The sequence below is a fragment of the Eurosta solidaginis genome, chromosome 4, assembly GCF_040869045.1.
Source record: "Eurosta solidaginis isolate ZX-2024a chromosome 4, ASM4086904v1, whole genome shotgun sequence".
Classification (NCBI taxonomy): domain Eukaryota; kingdom Metazoa; phylum Arthropoda; class Insecta; order Diptera; family Tephritidae; genus Eurosta; species Eurosta solidaginis.
The window spans coordinates 234,974,165-234,990,622 of NC_090322.1; the positions used below are offsets into that span (position 1 = coordinate 234,974,165).

Consider the following 16,458-nt stretch of genomic DNA (forward strand, 5'->3'; position numbering starts at 1 on the left):
AAAATAATTCGAAATAATTATGTAAAAGTGCAGATTATAAATATGTAATCTACTTATATTTATTTAGTATTAATTCCAGCCTTTTACAACATCAAAAACTAAAATGGAATAAGTTGATGTTTCCATAAGCATGCATGCAAAATGGTCAATGGCAACAGTGCTTATCTGTAAACAATCCACACACAAATATGTTATGTACATGTACACAGACTCACACATTGATTCCTAAGGGCTTGGGGGTTCGGTCAAACGTATTTCGTACGACAAACGTCCGTACGTACGGTACACGTCGGTGGGTAATTGCCGCTTAAAGCGTCAGTTAGCCACGAACGTACGTACCAAAAACGTGTCAGCTGACACGACCTATCTTATGAGTGTGCAATGTAAACGAAAACTCACCGACGTGCAACGCCCGTACGTACGTAGCGCGGAACGTAGAAATCAAAACAATTTTGATTTTGTCCGTAAGAACGTGTCAGCTGATCGCTCTCTCAAAAGACAGAGTTGCCTAGTAAACTTTTGTGTGCTATGTTTGGACCAATTGCAGTTATTAGACAAAAAGGCCTAATGATTGTTTAAAATTTTGTTGAAATATCCTAAAATTATTATATAAAATTGGAGGTTACAAATAAATGAACTAGAAATTGTTACACAGTATTTGTATCTGCCATTTGCACCATGAAAAATTGTAATTCCAAAAGTTGATGTTTGCATAAGCATGGATGCAAACTGGTGAATGGCAACAGTGCTTAGCTGTAAACAATACACACACAAATATGTTATGTACATGTACACAGACGGGCTTATGGTTCGGTAATGCAGCAGTTACGAACGTACGTACCAAAAACGTGTCAGCTGACACGACCTATCTTATGAGTGTGCAATGTAAACGAAAACTCACCAACGTGCAGCGCCCGTACGTACGCAGCCCGGAACGTAAAAATCAAAACAGTTTTGATTTTTTCCGTAAGAACGTGTCAGCTGATCGCTCTCTCACAAGACAGAGTTGCCTAGTAAACGTTTGTGTGCTATGTTTGGACCAATTGCAGTTATTAGACAAAAAGGCCTAATGATTGTTTAAAATTTTGTTGAAATATCCTAAAATTATTATATAAAATTGGAGGTTACAACTAAATGAACTAGAAATTGTTATACAGTATTTGTTTCTGCCATTTGCACCATGAAAAATTGCAATTCCAAAAGTTGATGTTTGCATAAGCATGCATGCAAACTGGTCAATGGCAACAGTGCTTTGCTGTAAACAATCACATACAAATATATTATGTACATGTACACAGACGCACACATTGATTCCTACGGGCTTGAGGGTTCGGTCAAACGTGTTTCGTACGACAAACGTCCGTATGTATGACACACGTCGGTGCATACTTGCAGCTTAAAGATGTTGCAGGGACGAAAATTTGTGTGAAACAAGCTTCACAAAACCTCTAGTAGGTCCAAATATTATCGAAAAGTAAAGATGTTGCAGGCGCAAACTTCGGTGGAAAGCAGCGGAGCGTAATAAAATTCTAGTAGCTCACTTTCACCACACCAAAAGCTTTAACACAATTTTTAACATAATTTAAGCACAATTGTTTTTGTTTTTATCGGCCTATTGATAAATGATTCAAGGTTCTATTCGAGCTCTAGTCCAGAACAATAATTTTTTTCTAATGATAATTATTGTCATTTTTTAATAAAAATAACAATAATTATGATTTTAATAATCGGGGATTGCCCATATTGCTTTTCTAAATGTATGAAAACATTTATTTGAAGCAATTTTTTAATTTTATAATTTATTTAATAATTTGGGAAAACTTTACGTCACGTTGTTTAAAGTTTTCCCAAATTATTAAATAAACAATAATTATTATTAGAAAAAAATTATTGTTCTGGCCTTGAGCTCGAATCGAACCTTGAATAATTTAAGCACAGAAATACACTGCAGTTTTAGAGAGTAAAAGTTAAAATTCTGAATACATTAGCTGAATAAAAAGTGTACAAATAATTATTAAATAACAAATACAGACAGTGGTAGTTAACAAATTCTGCAGTGGTAAGTGGTGAATGTGACCTACTAGAAGTTTTGTGAAGCTTGCGTCACACTATTTTTCGTCCCTGCAAGATCTTTGCTTTTCAAAATCTTTGGTAGGTCACATTCACCACTTACCACAGCAGAATTTGTTAACTACCACTGTCTGTATTTGTTATTTAATAATTATTTGTACACTTTTTATTCAGCTAATGTGTTCAGAATTTTAACTTTTACTCTCTAAAACTGCAATCAGTGTATTTCTGTGCTTAAATTATGTTAAAAATTGTGTTAAAGTTTTTGGTGTGGTAGAAGTGACCTACTAGAATTTTGTTACGCTCCGCTGCTTTCCACCGAAGTTTGTGCCTGCAACATCTGTAGAATTTAAAATAAGAATGCTAATAATTTAAAGCCGAATTAATGGTGACTTATAACCATAAAGCCATAACCAGATAAAACAGCTGATCGAGCCTACCTTAAGGCAATCAATGTAATCGAGTTAGAGTTATGGTATGGCACCATTAATCGATTACATTGATTTCCATAAGGTAGGTTCGATCAGCTGTTTTATTTGGTTATGGCTTTATGGTTTTAAGGCACCATTAATTCGGCCTTTAGGAAGTGCCATTCATGCGGCACCAAGAGTAAGTTCTGTTTATTCATAACATTTCGGCTTATTTATACTAAAATATTCTAAACAAATTCTTATGTACTAAAGTTCCTATATACTAAACATACGTACATACATATTGCATGAGCGATGTAACCGTTTGTACATAGCAACCGTTCGCACGGTCGCTGGTGCATAAAGCGGCAGTTACCCACCGACGTGTGCCGTACGTACGGACGTTTGTCGTACGAAACACGTTTGACCAAACCCTCAAACCCGTAGGAATCAATGTGTGCGTCTGTATACATGTACATAACATATTTGTGTGTGTTTGTTTACAGCAAAGCACTGTTGCCATGGACGAGTTTGCATGCATTCTTTTACAAACATCAACTTTTGGAATCATAATTTTTAATGGTGCAAATGGCAGAAACAAATACTGTATAACAATTTCTAGTTCATTTAGTTGTAACCTCCAATTTTATATAATAATTTTAGGATATTTCAACAAAATTTTAAACAATCATTAAGCCTTTTTGTATAATAACTGCAATTGGTCCAAACATAGCACGAAAAATATTTAATAGGCAACTCTGTCTTGTGAGAGAGCGATCAGCTGATACGTTCTTACGGAAAAAATCAAAATTGGTTTCATTTCTACGTTCCGGGCTACGTACGTGTATACGCATTAAGCGGCAGTTACTCACGAACGTACGTACCAAAAACATGTCAGCTGACACGACCTATCTTATGAGTGTGCAATGTAAACGAAAACTCACCGACGTGCAACGCCCGTACCTACGTAGCCCGGAACGTAGAAATCAAAACTATTTTGATTTTTTCCGTAAGAACGTGTCAGCTGATCGCTCTCTTACTAGACAGAGTTGCCTAGTAAACTTTTGTACGCTAATTTTTGACCATTTGCAATTTTATGCAAAAACGCCTAATTAAAGTTTGAAAAATTGTGAAAATAATTCGAAATAATTATGTAAAAGTGCTGATTATAAATATGTAATCTATTTATACTTATTTAATAGTATTCCGGCCTTTTACAATATCAAAAATTAAATTGGAAAATGTTGATGTTTCCATAAGCATACATGCAAAATGGTCAATGGCAACAGTGCTTATCTGTAAACAATACACACACAAATATGTTATGTACATGTACACAGACGCACACATTGATTCCTACGGGCTTGAGAGTTCGGTCAAACGTGCTTCGTACGACAAACGTCCTTACGTACAGCACACGTCGGTGGGTAACTGCCGCATAAGCGTGGCTCATATATCGCACGCGTTTTGTTTGCTTGCTTGCTTGCTTCCTTGCCCGTGGGAACGTAATTTTTTCGTAATTTTTTTCGTTAGTGACATCACTTTGTATGATCAAAACAAACGTTTGCCGCACATATTTAGAAAGTACTAATAATAGATATTTTTGGTAAAGGGAGTACCTAATTTTGGTCGTAGTGTCATATCATATCAGTAAAATTAGTTAGCTCTTAAATATTGAAGAATGTACCTAGTTAATTAGTAATGTGTCTACTTAATATAAGATGTGTGTGGAAAAGTGTAAATGAGCTGAGAGCTAAATGAAGCGTTTCAAAATATGTACGAAATGTTTTGGAAATGAAACGACGACGAAAATAAATAGTTAGACAGTCGTATAGTATCGAAGAATATTGTTAACAATAAATACTATATATTTTCCGAAAAATTTCGTGAAGGAATTATAAAAATAAAGAAACAGTATTGATGAAACAATCCAACAATTAGCAAATTGTTGTTTTTGTTGCAATAAATTTAAAATACATAACCTTTTTAATACTTAAGTTAAAATTCCATATTGAAAGCTGTCAAGCCATTAAATTTTTCAGGTATTTATTTTTGCATAAAAATCACAAAGTTTTGGCCCCTTAATGGACCAAAACCATAAACTGTTAATTGTTGTGTGGGCTAATAAAAAACTTTTAGGTAATTCAAACAAATAAAAATCTATACAAATAATTTAAAAATATAACTGAAACTTAACGTGTTGTATTAAGGAATTTTACCACAAACTTGAAACAATGTACTCTAAAACAATCATATTTACAAAACATATATACGTACTTACATATATACATACTAAACTGTTCTATATATCTACTAAAAAGGTTAATAAATAAATATTTTATTTATTTAATATAAATAAGAAAAAATAATATTAGTGTACAATTTAAAAAATATCAAATAAAATAAAAACTAAAACGCACCAAAGAAACTCACGAGTACCTACCTAATTATCTACATATGTAAGGTGTTGTATTTTAGAAAATTACATTACACAATTTTACCTATTACGCTTTATAGATAACAAAAAAAAAAATTCTTAACATTTAACATTATTAACTAACTCGTATTTACAATTTCGATTTGTCAGTATATTTATTATAAAAAAAATTTAATTATGTAGATATGTATGTATTTATAAAATTAATGCTCTTGAATTATGTAATTTTGCTCAATTTAAATATTTATGCACGTAACTTAAAGTTTAAGTAAAATTTAAATGTTTTAATAATGTTAAGCGACACTTTATTAAAAAAGGTTCAAGAAAAAAGTAACTTAAACTGAATTATTTTTGGATTCTAACTAAATAAAATGGGGTTTCGTCGAAACTTGTGCGTATTTTTTAAGAATTTTCATTTTTTTTTTTTTCGCTTTGTAAAAACGGGTCATGTCATAAATATTAGGGTATTTCGTCCCGTTCCTGCGTTAACCACGTATCTACATTTTTTTGAGAAATTCGTTTTTTGATATGGCAGCACTGAGATGCCATCAGTGAATGTGGCCTGACAATTTTATGTCAAAATAATATAACGGTAGTTTTTTTTTTTTTGTAAATTCTATTTCCTCGCAACTACATTCATAGTGAGTGAATTAAAAGAAATACCTCGTATCTACACACCTAGTACATTAAACTAAAAGTATCAGTTGGTTTGATTTAAAATTAATTTCTTTATAAGTAATTGGATAAAAAAAGTGAAACTATAAACAATTTTTTTCCTTAAAGTGGTGCAGTTCGTGTATTAATGGTGTATATGGGGTATTCCATCCCATTTCGACCAATTTTGAACCCGACCCCTTTAGAATTGGCTGAAAGTGTTTCTTCTTTTTCTAGCTTACGAAAGACGTTTTTCAGAATTTTTTTAAATTTTTTCATCCAACTCAAAAAAAGTTATGAATTTTTAAAAAAACACCGTTTTTGTTTTCAAATGCTATAACTTTTTCAAAAATTGACCGTTTAGGACCTTTTTTTTTAAATTTGATTTTAAATGTAATTTTCGGAAAAAATACAAAAAAATTTGTAGTTTTTTTTTTTAAATTTTTCAGTTTTTCGAGATTTTTTGAATTTCGCCATTTTTTTTTTTTTTTCTTATAAAAAACTTCAATCAATTCTGCAATCATTCCCACTAATTCCGGAGTTGGCCGATTTTTTTTTATATTTTTTTTATTTAATTGAAAAATTTTTCAAAAATAAAAATTTTTTTTATCAATTTTATTTATATAACAAAAAAATGTAAGAAAATGATTTTTAAGTATTCTCTTCTTTATATATTATCGTAATTTACGATTAAAATGACTCGCTTTCGCTGTCCAGCAACTGCATTAGGCCGGTATACACCTACATTCGTATTCAATACTTATCTACGTTTATTAAAATAATTTCATCGAAATTTCATGGCAACAAATAAACAATTCGATAGGTGTTGCAATCCTTTTGAGTTGGAGTCTCATTATAAAAAACAAGTAAGGAAGGTTAAGTTCGGGTGTAACCGAACATTACATACTCAGTTGAGAGCTATGGTGACAACATAAGGGAAAATAACCATGTAGGAAAATGAACCGAGGGAAACCGTGGAATGTGTTTGTATGACATGTGTATCAAATGAAAGGCATTAAAGAGTATTTTATGAGAGAGTGGGCCACAGTTCTATAGGTGGACGCCATTTAGGGATATAGCCATAAAGGTGGATTAGGGTTGACTCTAGAATTTGTTTGTACAATATGGGTATCAAAAAAAAGGTGCTAATGAGTATTTTAAAAGGCAGTGGGCCTTAGTTCTATAGGTGGACGCCGTTTCGAAATATCGCCATAAAGGTGGACCAGGGGTGACTCTAGGATGTGTTTGTACGATATGGGTATCAAATTAAAGGTATTAATGAGGGTTTTAAAAGGGAGTGGTGGTAGTTGTATAGGTGGTCGCTTTTTCGAGATATCGCCATAGAAGTGGACCAGGGGTGAATCTAGAATGCGTTTGTACAATATGGGTATCAAACGAAAGGTGTTAATGAGTATTTTAAAAGGCAGTGATCCTTAGTTCCATAGGTGGACGCCGTTTCGAGATATCGCCATAAAGGTGGACCAGGTGACCCTAGAATTTGTTTGTACGATATGGGTATCAAATTAAAGGTATTAATGAGGGTTTTAAAAGGGAGTGGTGGTAGTTGTATAGGTGGTCGCTTTTTCGAGATATCGCCATAGAGGTGGACCAGGGGTGAATCTAGAATGCGTTTGTACAATATGGGTAGATAGATAGATAGATAGTTATTTGAGGATCGCACTGCGACCATTGGTCTATTGTGCCCTCATCTGCTTCACAACACCTCATCCAAGCCGACATCTCTGATGAACCCTAGCAGTTCACCTGGCTTGAGGGATTTGATGTGAGTATGCTCTGGCCATGGTGAGCCCATAAACTTAGCTCTACGTCTTGAGATTGCATCGCACTCCAGGAGGACATGGTCCGCCGTCTCCGCTGATCTTTCACAAAATCGGCATGTGTTGTTTGATATTATACCCAGCTTTTGCATGTGGCTGTTCAGTCTGCAGTGTCCTGTAAGAATTGCTGTTAGAGTTCTTAGGTTGTTTTTCGAGAGGCCTATAAATGCCCTGTATCGAGTTGTGCAATAACCCCCTAACAGTAGCTTAGATTGTCTTAGGCCTGGCATATTACGCCAGTGTTCTTCCCTCTTTTCCTTTTCTTCTGCCAATAGATGCCCCCTAATTTCCTGCGGGCCCACTGGTAGGAACGGCTCAGGACCAATAGGTCGTACCGTTGCTGCCTCTCTGGCCAGGCTGTCCGCCTGCTCGTTTCCCTCGACCCCCCTGTGGCCTGGAACCCAGGCCAACAGTAATTCATTGTGTGCTCCTAGTTGGTTCAGCCTTTCCACACACTCAAGGACCAGCGCTGATTTTATTTCAAATGCTGAGATGGCCTTGAGGGCGGCCTGGCTGTCACTGAGTATGGCAATTTTCTCATTGGAGTATTTTCGCTGAAGGTTCAGGTCCGCGCACTGGCTTATGGCAAATACCTCCGCTTGAAAAATGCTCGGGTATGCTCCCAGGGGTATTGATATTTTGGCTCTGGGTCCAAAGACTCCAGATCCAATCCCCTCTGGGGTCTTCGAGCCATCGGTATACCATACTATACTGTTTAGCTGCTGAATGCTCTCAATTCTGCTTTCTTCCCACGTACCCTTGTCTCCCAGTTCTACTTTATATCTTTTCTCATATACTATGTGCCTGAGGATATCATCCCTCGGGAGTTGAGAGATTGGGATCTTCCCTCTCAATTCCTCTATGTTCCGGGACGATATGACTTTACCTTTGCCCGAGCCCTCCTTAACGATATTAAGGAGGGCTCGCTTGGCTGATTGCTCTATCGATATATGCAGCGGGGTCAGATCGAGGATAGCCTCCAGCGCTGTTGTGGGGCATGTGCGCATAGCTCCCGTGATGCACACACATGCCAGTCGCTGAAGTTTTGACAGTGCTTGCCTCGTCGTCGCCCGAGTTGTTCTCGATGCCCAGGCTATTGAGCCATATGTTATCATAGGTTTTACTATCATGGTATACATCCATCTTAGCACGTGTGGGCTACAGCCCCATGATTTGCCTGCTAGACGTTTGCATACCATGATGGACCTCGTGGCCCTAGTCTTCATGGAGTCGAAGTGTTGTCTCCATAAGAGCTTGGTGTCAAAAATGATCCCCAAGTATTTCACTGCGGTTCCATATTCTAGTTCCACGCCATCTATTGTTATTGCTCTCAGGGCTGGTAGGACCCTTCTTCTGGTGAAGGGGATGATGGTAGTCTTAGATGGGTTGATGTTAAGGCCCACATTGGCGCACCACTCCCTTGTAATGTTCAATGCTCTTTGTATTATGTCACAGAGCGTACTCTCGAATTTACCCCTCGCAATTATGACGATGTCGTCAGCATATCCTTGGCATCTTATGCCACTGTCTGATAGCCTTTGCAGGAGTTCATCCACTACTAGGCTCCACAAAAGGGGTGACAGGACACCTCCCTGGGGGCACCCTCTCGTGGTAATAACCTTAACTGCGCTGCTGCCTACTTGAGCTTCAGCGATTCTTGTACGGAGTAGACTGTCAATCCATCTCTGGATAGGCAACTGAACTCCTCTTCTCTGCAGTGCTATGTTTACGCTTTCGTGAGATGTGTTGTCAAAGGCACCCTCAATATCAAGGAAAGCGCAAAGCACTGTTTCCCCTGTTTCGAACGCCCTCTGTATTTCAGACGTTAACTGGTACAGAGCTGTGTCCGTGGACCTACCCGCTCTGTAGGCATGCTGGCTATAATGTAAGGGCCAGCTCTTGAGGGCGTTCGACCTAATTTCTTGGTCTATTATCTTTTCCATTGCCTTCAAGACAAAGGAGGTTAGACTTATTGGTCTGAAGGACTTTGCTTGTGAATAGTCCTTTTTACCTACTTTTGGTATAAATACCACTCTTGCTCTTCTCCACATCATGGGTATATATCCCAGTGCCAGGCTATCTCTCATGATTCTGGCGAGATGTGGGATGATCTGTGTCCCTTGCTGCATTAGCGCCGGGTAGATGCCATCCACCCCCGGAGATTTGTATTTCTCAAAAGATTCCACTGCCCATCTGACTCTGGCCTCACAAAAGAGGGAATTGGCTAGTTGCCAGTCTGATGGGGTTGGTTTAACTCTGGGGAACACAGGTTCCGGTACTTGCGGGGAGGCCTCAGGAAAATGCGCTTGCAGCAAGGCCTTAGCTCGCTCTTCCACCGTTTCGGTATAGGTACCGTCTGGGAGCCTAATTGCTAGGTCTGTCTGTCTCTGCTCTTTGGCTAGGGCCTTGTGTAGCCTTGCCGCTGCAGGCGTGCTGGAAATTCCCTCACAGAAATTCCTAAAACTTTCCATTTTTGCTTTTCTTATCTCCTTATTGTACTTAGTTAGATTTTGGGTGTATTCCTCCCAGTTGCCGGTTCTCCTTGCCTCGTTAAAGAGTTTCCTGACTTTTCTCCTAAGCAGCGTCAGGTCATAAGACCACCAGGGGGTCGCCTTTTTACCCTTAATCAAGGAGACACGGCAACTGGAGTTATAGGCGTCTATCATTATTTGATTTGCCCTTTCCACCCTACTCTCCAACTGGGTACAATTGGTACTTCTGCCTTTACTCTTAAGGCTATCTATGTTAGCTTCTATAATACTTTTGTAGCTGTCCCAGTCTGTTTTCCTGGGATTTCTTCTGGGGTTGCTTTGCCCCGATACGGCGCCCAGCTCAAACCTTATGATTCTGTGGTCCGAGAGGGAGGGTTCTCCTGAGACCCTCCATCTCGAGATCATATTCTCAGTTAGGTTGTTGCCGAGCGTTATATCAAGGACTTCTGCCCTAGCTCTCGTAACAAACGTCGGTTTACTCCCGACGTTGTATATACTTAAATCATTGCTGGCTATATATTCTAGCAAACACTCACCCCTTTGGTTGGTATCACTGCTGCCCCATTCCGTATTGTGGGAGTTTGCATCGCTTCCTATAATAAGAGGAAGTTTCGCTCTTCTGCAGTGAGCCACCAGCTTCTGTACGTTATCTGGGGGGACCATGTTGTCGTCCCCCGGGAAGTAGGCTGCGGCTAGCACAATGCTGGAGTCCTCCCCGTTGACTTTCGCATTTATTTGTACCGCCACCAGATCTCGACTTAAAAACTCTGTAATGCAAAAATAGTTAATATCTGCTTTAAGCATTACACATGCTCTAGGTCTCTGCTGGGAGAGATCCCAAATTACTCTACTGTTACTTACATTAAGGCCCCTCACCTGTCCCTTGTATGCCCAAGGTTCCTGTATGAGGGCTATGCCCAGATCATCCAAGGCAAACCTCCTCGCCAGTACAGCCGAAGCTGCAATGGCGTGGTGGAGGTTGATCTGGGCTATCTGCATGCTTATGCCGGTCATTTTGGCCCGGCCGGCCTCATCGGGTCGTCGTAATCCGACAGCCCGCTTTCGCTGTCATCCCGCTTGTCCAGTGCCAGCTCTTGGAGGTCCAAGCCCTCAATGAGCTCCTGTGTGGTGGGTATTTGTTGGTCCGCTTGTTCCGCGACCTCTTCGATATTACTCGCTGCGGTAGAAGAGTTTGTAGTCTCACGAGCCTTGATGGTGTCGGTGCTCGCGTCCGACATGTCTTCGTCCGACATCTTATCTATGTCGGCGTCCTCTACCGCCTTGTCTTCCTGCCGCTCACTATTCCCTGGTAGCTTCTGCCTCCAGGGTCTTACATGGATCAAGCCGTACCTGTAATGCAGCTTGAATCCATTCCTACGTGTGAGCTGGTAGGATTCTTCATCTATGCCTACGTCTAGACGTAGGCCCGTTTCTTCCGCGCTGCTGTTAATAACGCGCCACCTCTGCGTCTTAAGGCCCTCGTTCTGATTAGCGAGGAGCCGTAACGCAAATTCTCTGGGGCGGTCCGCACTTCTGGGGAGGAACATTGTCACGTTATGCGTGGGCGGTATGTCATCCCCGCGCCTTGTGCATAATTGTGCCCCCGTCCATCCCTCAAGTGTTGGCACTACTTCCTCGAGCCATCTTGCGGTTTTCTCGTCCTCGCAATCAACAAGGAGGAGCCCTGCTCGGAAGTACACCCCGCAAAATACTAGAGCATGCCCACACCCCCTGAACACTCCATCCATAATTAGCTCCTGGAGATTTGTCAGGTCCTCTTGACTTAGGGCATCCGCCGGGTAGTTCCTGGGCAGCACAGCCACTCGGGTACCCCTGAGGGCGTCCGAGTAGCTCTGCTGTCTTGGCGCTGCTTCAGCGGGTCCCCCAGTCGCCCTGGTCAAATCCTCCCGGCGCCTGGCTGTCGTGTTCTGCGGAGCATGGGCCCGTTGCCTCTTTGAACTGGGAGTCTCCTCCGGTGTGATCTGCCCGATCCTACGCTTCCCAGCGGGAGCGGGTGTATGCTGGCCAGCTGCCGCTGGCTGTTCTTTACCTCCGACTTTGTTTCTCCGTTCGGCGGTCGCTGTACTGTGCTCGTGGGCTGGTTTATGCCTGTGCTTATCTGCCCTGGCTCTTGCGTCCCTGGGCGACAGGCCCTCCTCAAGGTATCGGAGATACCATTTTGTCCCAGACCCACTTAGTCCCAGGCGCCATTTATCTGTTAGCGATCCTGGTCTGCCCGGTGGTGGTAGTGCAGGTTGCCTGCCCCTGTTATGCCTTCTGTTAGGCCGCTTCCACTCTTCCCGGTTCCGCTCGAGGTCGCTCCTTTTCTGGGACCTATCGCAGCTGCCTTGTGAGCTGCTTCCAGAATCCTGCTTCGACGGTGAGCGCCCATGTTTACTTGGCTCCCTAGAGGGCCTGCCATGGTTATCTTTGCTACTTTCCCTCATTTGTGTGGAAGTACCGTCGGTGCTACACTTAGTTGTGGCATCTCTTTCCTCGGGGGGCCCGCGCTGCTCTATGGTGGTACTGGGCCCTCCATGGTTCGCGGGTTTGTTTTTAGACGCCTGCCCCTCCTGCTCCCCTTTTTTGATATGCCCGCGCTGCTCACCAGTGGCCGAGATGCCTCTGGGGATCGCGGGTTTCGTCGTCTTTTGCTTGCTATGCTCTTGTGGCCCGCTTTGATTACCTTGGGTTTCTGTAGCGCCCTTAGGGTTTACGGGTTTAAGAGCCGGTTCTCTGCGCACTCCAGCGCTGGTGGAGGGAGATTCCTCGTCCCTCATATGCTCTATAAAGAGCATTGCCTCCTCTCTCGAGAGGCTCTCCAGGAATTTCCTGGAGTACCTGCGTGGCCTGCTGCTGCTTTGCCCGCTGCTCTTCTTGGAGCCCGTCTTCTTTGTTGCGTTACTGTTGTTGTTTGTTTTTTTGTTGTTGTTTTTATTTGCTTTGTTTTCCATCTTTGTCGTACGACAACGTGCTTGACGCGGCAAGCGTTGTTGTCAAATTATTTACATGGGGAACTGGGTTGGTCCGCCGCGGCAGAGCCCCTTGACGCGGTAAGGCCATGATTACTCCCCAAGGTGGCCCGGTGTTGGAGAGGCGCCGTTATAATACAGCCGGTGTTGTGAACCTCCTGGCTGCAAACCAGTCCAATGGGCACGGTGACGCATGACACCCTGGATTAGGAGGTGACAGTTCCTGGTTACCGATAGCATTCGACCACATTTGTCAGGTGAGCGCGGTTGCGCCGCTCCCATCTGACCAATTAGTATCAAATGCGATCGGCATAAGCCCCTGCACCGCTACAAGGTGACTGTCTTCGCAGAGGACACAATATGGGTATCAAACGAAAGGTGTTAATGAGTATTTTAAAAGGCAGTGGGCCTTAGTTCTATAGGTGGACGCCGTTTCGAAATATCGCCATAAAGGTGGACCAGGGGTGACTCTAGAATGCGTTTGTACGATATGGGTATCAAATTAAAGGTATTAATGAGAGTTTTAAAAGGGAGTGGTGTAGTTGTATAGGTGGTCGCTTTTTCGAGATATCGCCATAAAGGTGGACCAGGGGTGAATCTAGAATGCGTTTGTACAATATGGGTATCAAACGAAAGGTGTTAATGAGTATTTTAAAAGGCAGTGGGCTTTAGTTCTATAGGTGGTCGCTTTTTCGAGATATCGCCATAAAGGTGGACCAGGTGACCCTAGAATTTGTTTGTACGATATGGGTATCAAATTAAAGGTATTAATGAGGGTTTTAAAAGGGAGTGGTGGTAGTTGTATAGGTGGTCGCTTTTTCGAGATATCGCCATAGAGGTGGACCAGGGGTGAATCTAGAATGCGTTTGTACAATATGGGTATCAAATTAAAGGTATTAATGAGGGTTTTAAAAGGGAGTGGTGGTAGTTGTATAGGTGGTCGCTTTTTCGAGATATCGCCATAGAGGTGGACCAGGGGTGAATCTAGAATGCGTTTGTACAATATGGGTATCAAACGAAAGGTGTTAATGAGTATTTTAAAAGGCAGTGGGCCTTAGTTCTATAGGTGGACGCCGTTTCGAAATATCGCCATAAAGGTGGACCAGGGGTGACTCTAGAATGCGTTTGTACGATATGGGTATCAAATTAAAGGTATTAATGAGAGTTTTAAAAGGGAGTGGTGTAGTTGTATAGGTGGTCGCTTTTTCGAGATATCGCCATAAAGGTGGACCAGGGGTGAATCTAGAATGCGTTTGTACAATATGGGTATCAAACGAAAGGTGTTAATGAGTATTTTAAAAGGCAGTGGGCTTTAGTTCTATAGGTGGTCGCTTTTTCGAGATATCGCCATAAAGGTGGACCAGGTGACCCTAGAATTTGTTTGTACGATATGGGTATCAAATTAAAGGTATTAATGAGGGTTTTAAAAGGGAGTGGTGGTAGTTGTATAGGTGGTCGCTTTTTCGAGATATCGCCATAGAGGTGGACCAGGGGTGAATCTAGAATGCGTTTGTACAATATGGGTATCAAATTAAAGGTATTAATGAGGGTTTTAAAAGGGAGTGGTGGTAGTTGTATAGGTGGTCGCTTTTTCGAGATATCGCCATAGAGGTGGACCAGGGGTGAATCTAGAATGCGTTTGTACAATATGGGTATCAAACGAAAGGTGTTAATGAGTATTTTAAAAGGCAGTGGGCCTTAGTTCTATAGGTGGTCGCTTTTTCGAGATATCGCCATAAAGGTGGACCAGGGGTGACTCTAGAATGCGTTTGTACGATATGGGTATCAAATTAAAGGTATTAATGAGGGTTTTAAAAGGGAGTGGTGGTAGTTGTATAGGTGGTCGCTTTTTCGAGATATCGCCATAGAGGTGGACCAGGGGTGAATCTAGAATGCGTTTGTACAATATGGGTATCAAACGAAAGGTGTTAATGAGTATTTTAAAAGGCAGTGGGCCTTAGTTCTATAGGTGGACGCCGTTTCGAAATATCGCCATAAAGGTGGACCAGGGGTGACTCTAGGATGTGTTTGTACGATATGGGTATCAAATTAAAGGTATTAATGATGGTTTTAAAAGGGAGTGGTGGTAGTTGTATAGGTGGTCGCTTTTTCGAGATATCGCCCTAGAGGTGGACCAGGGGTGAATCTAGAATGCGTTTGTACAATATGGGTATCAAACGAAAGGTGTTAATGAGTATTTTAAAAGGGAGTGGGCCTTAGTTCTATAGGTGGACGCCGTTTCGAAATATCGCCATAAAGGCGGACCAGGGCTGACTCTAGGATGTGTTTGGACCAGGGGTGAATCTAGAATGCGTTTGTACAATATGGGTATCAAACGAAAGGTGTTAATGAGTATTTTAAAAGGCAGTGGGCCTTAGTTCTATAGGTGGACGCCGTTTCGAAATATCGCCATAAAGGTGGACCAGGGGTGACTCTAGGATGTGTTTGTACGATATGGGTATCAAATTAAAGGTATTAATGAGGGTTTTAAAAGGGAGTGGTGGTAGTTGTATAGGTGGTCGCCTTTTCGAGATATCGCCATAAAGGTGGACCAGGGGTGACTCTAGAATACGTTTGTACAATATGGGTATCAAACGAAAGGTGTTAATGAGTATTTTAAAAGGGAGTGGGCCTTAGTTCTATAGGTGGACTCCTTTTCGAGATATCGCCATAAAGGTGGACCAGGGGTGACTCTAGAATATGTTTGTACGATATGGGTATCAAATGAAAGGTGTTAATGAGTATTTTAAAAGGGCGTGGGGCTTAGTTCTATAGGTGGACGCCTTTTCGAGATATCGCCATAAAGGTGGACCAGGGGTGACTCTAGAATGTGTTTGTACGATATTGGTATCAAATTAAAGGTATTAATGAGGGTTTTAAAAGGGAGGGGTGGTAGTTGTATAGGTGGTCGCCTTTTCGAGATATCGCCATAAAGGTGGACCAGGGGTGACTCTAGAATACGTTTGTACAATATGGGTATCAAACGAAAGGTGTTAATTAGTATTTTAAAAGGGAGTGGGCCTTGGTTCTATAGGTGGACGCCTTTTCGAGATATCGCCGTAAAGGTGGACCATGGGTGACTCTAGAATATGTTTGTACAATATGGGTATCAAACGAAAGGTGTTAATGAGTATTTTAAAAGGGAGTGTGCCTTAGTTCTATAGGTGGACGCCTTTTCGAGATATCGACCAAAATGTGGACCAGGGTGACCCAGAACATCATCTGTTGGATACCGCTAATTTATTTATATATGTAATACCTGCAAAGATTTCAAGGGTTTTTTATTTCGCCCTACAGAACATTTTCATTTTATTCTACTTAATATGGTAGGTGTCACAACCATTTTACAAAGTTTTTTCCAGAGTTATATTTCGCGTCAATAAACCAATCCAATTACCATGTTTCATCCCTTTTTTCGTATTTGGTATAGAATTATGTCATTTTTTTCATTTTTCGGAATTTTCGATATCGAAAAAGTGGGCGTGGTCATAGTCGGATCTCGTTCATTTTTTACACCAAGATAAAGCGCGTTCAGATAAGTACGTGAACTAAGTTCAGTAAAGATATGTCGATTTTTGCTGTAGT

General features: G+C 41.2%; 1 long non-coding RNA gene across 1 annotated transcript; it reads right to left on the bottom strand.

The window, feature by feature from the left end:
• Positions 1 to 7,455: 7,455 nt before the first annotated feature.
• Positions 7,456 to 10,960, bottom strand: LOC137249199 (uncharacterized). The gene is made up of 3 exons (XR_010952286.1): positions 10,763 to 10,960; positions 10,438 to 10,668; positions 7,456 to 7,524 (listed from the first exon to the last, which is right to left on the bottom strand). It is a non-coding gene; the product is annotated as an uncharacterized lncRNA (long non-coding RNA).
• Positions 10,961 to 16,458: the final 5,498 nt, after the last annotated feature.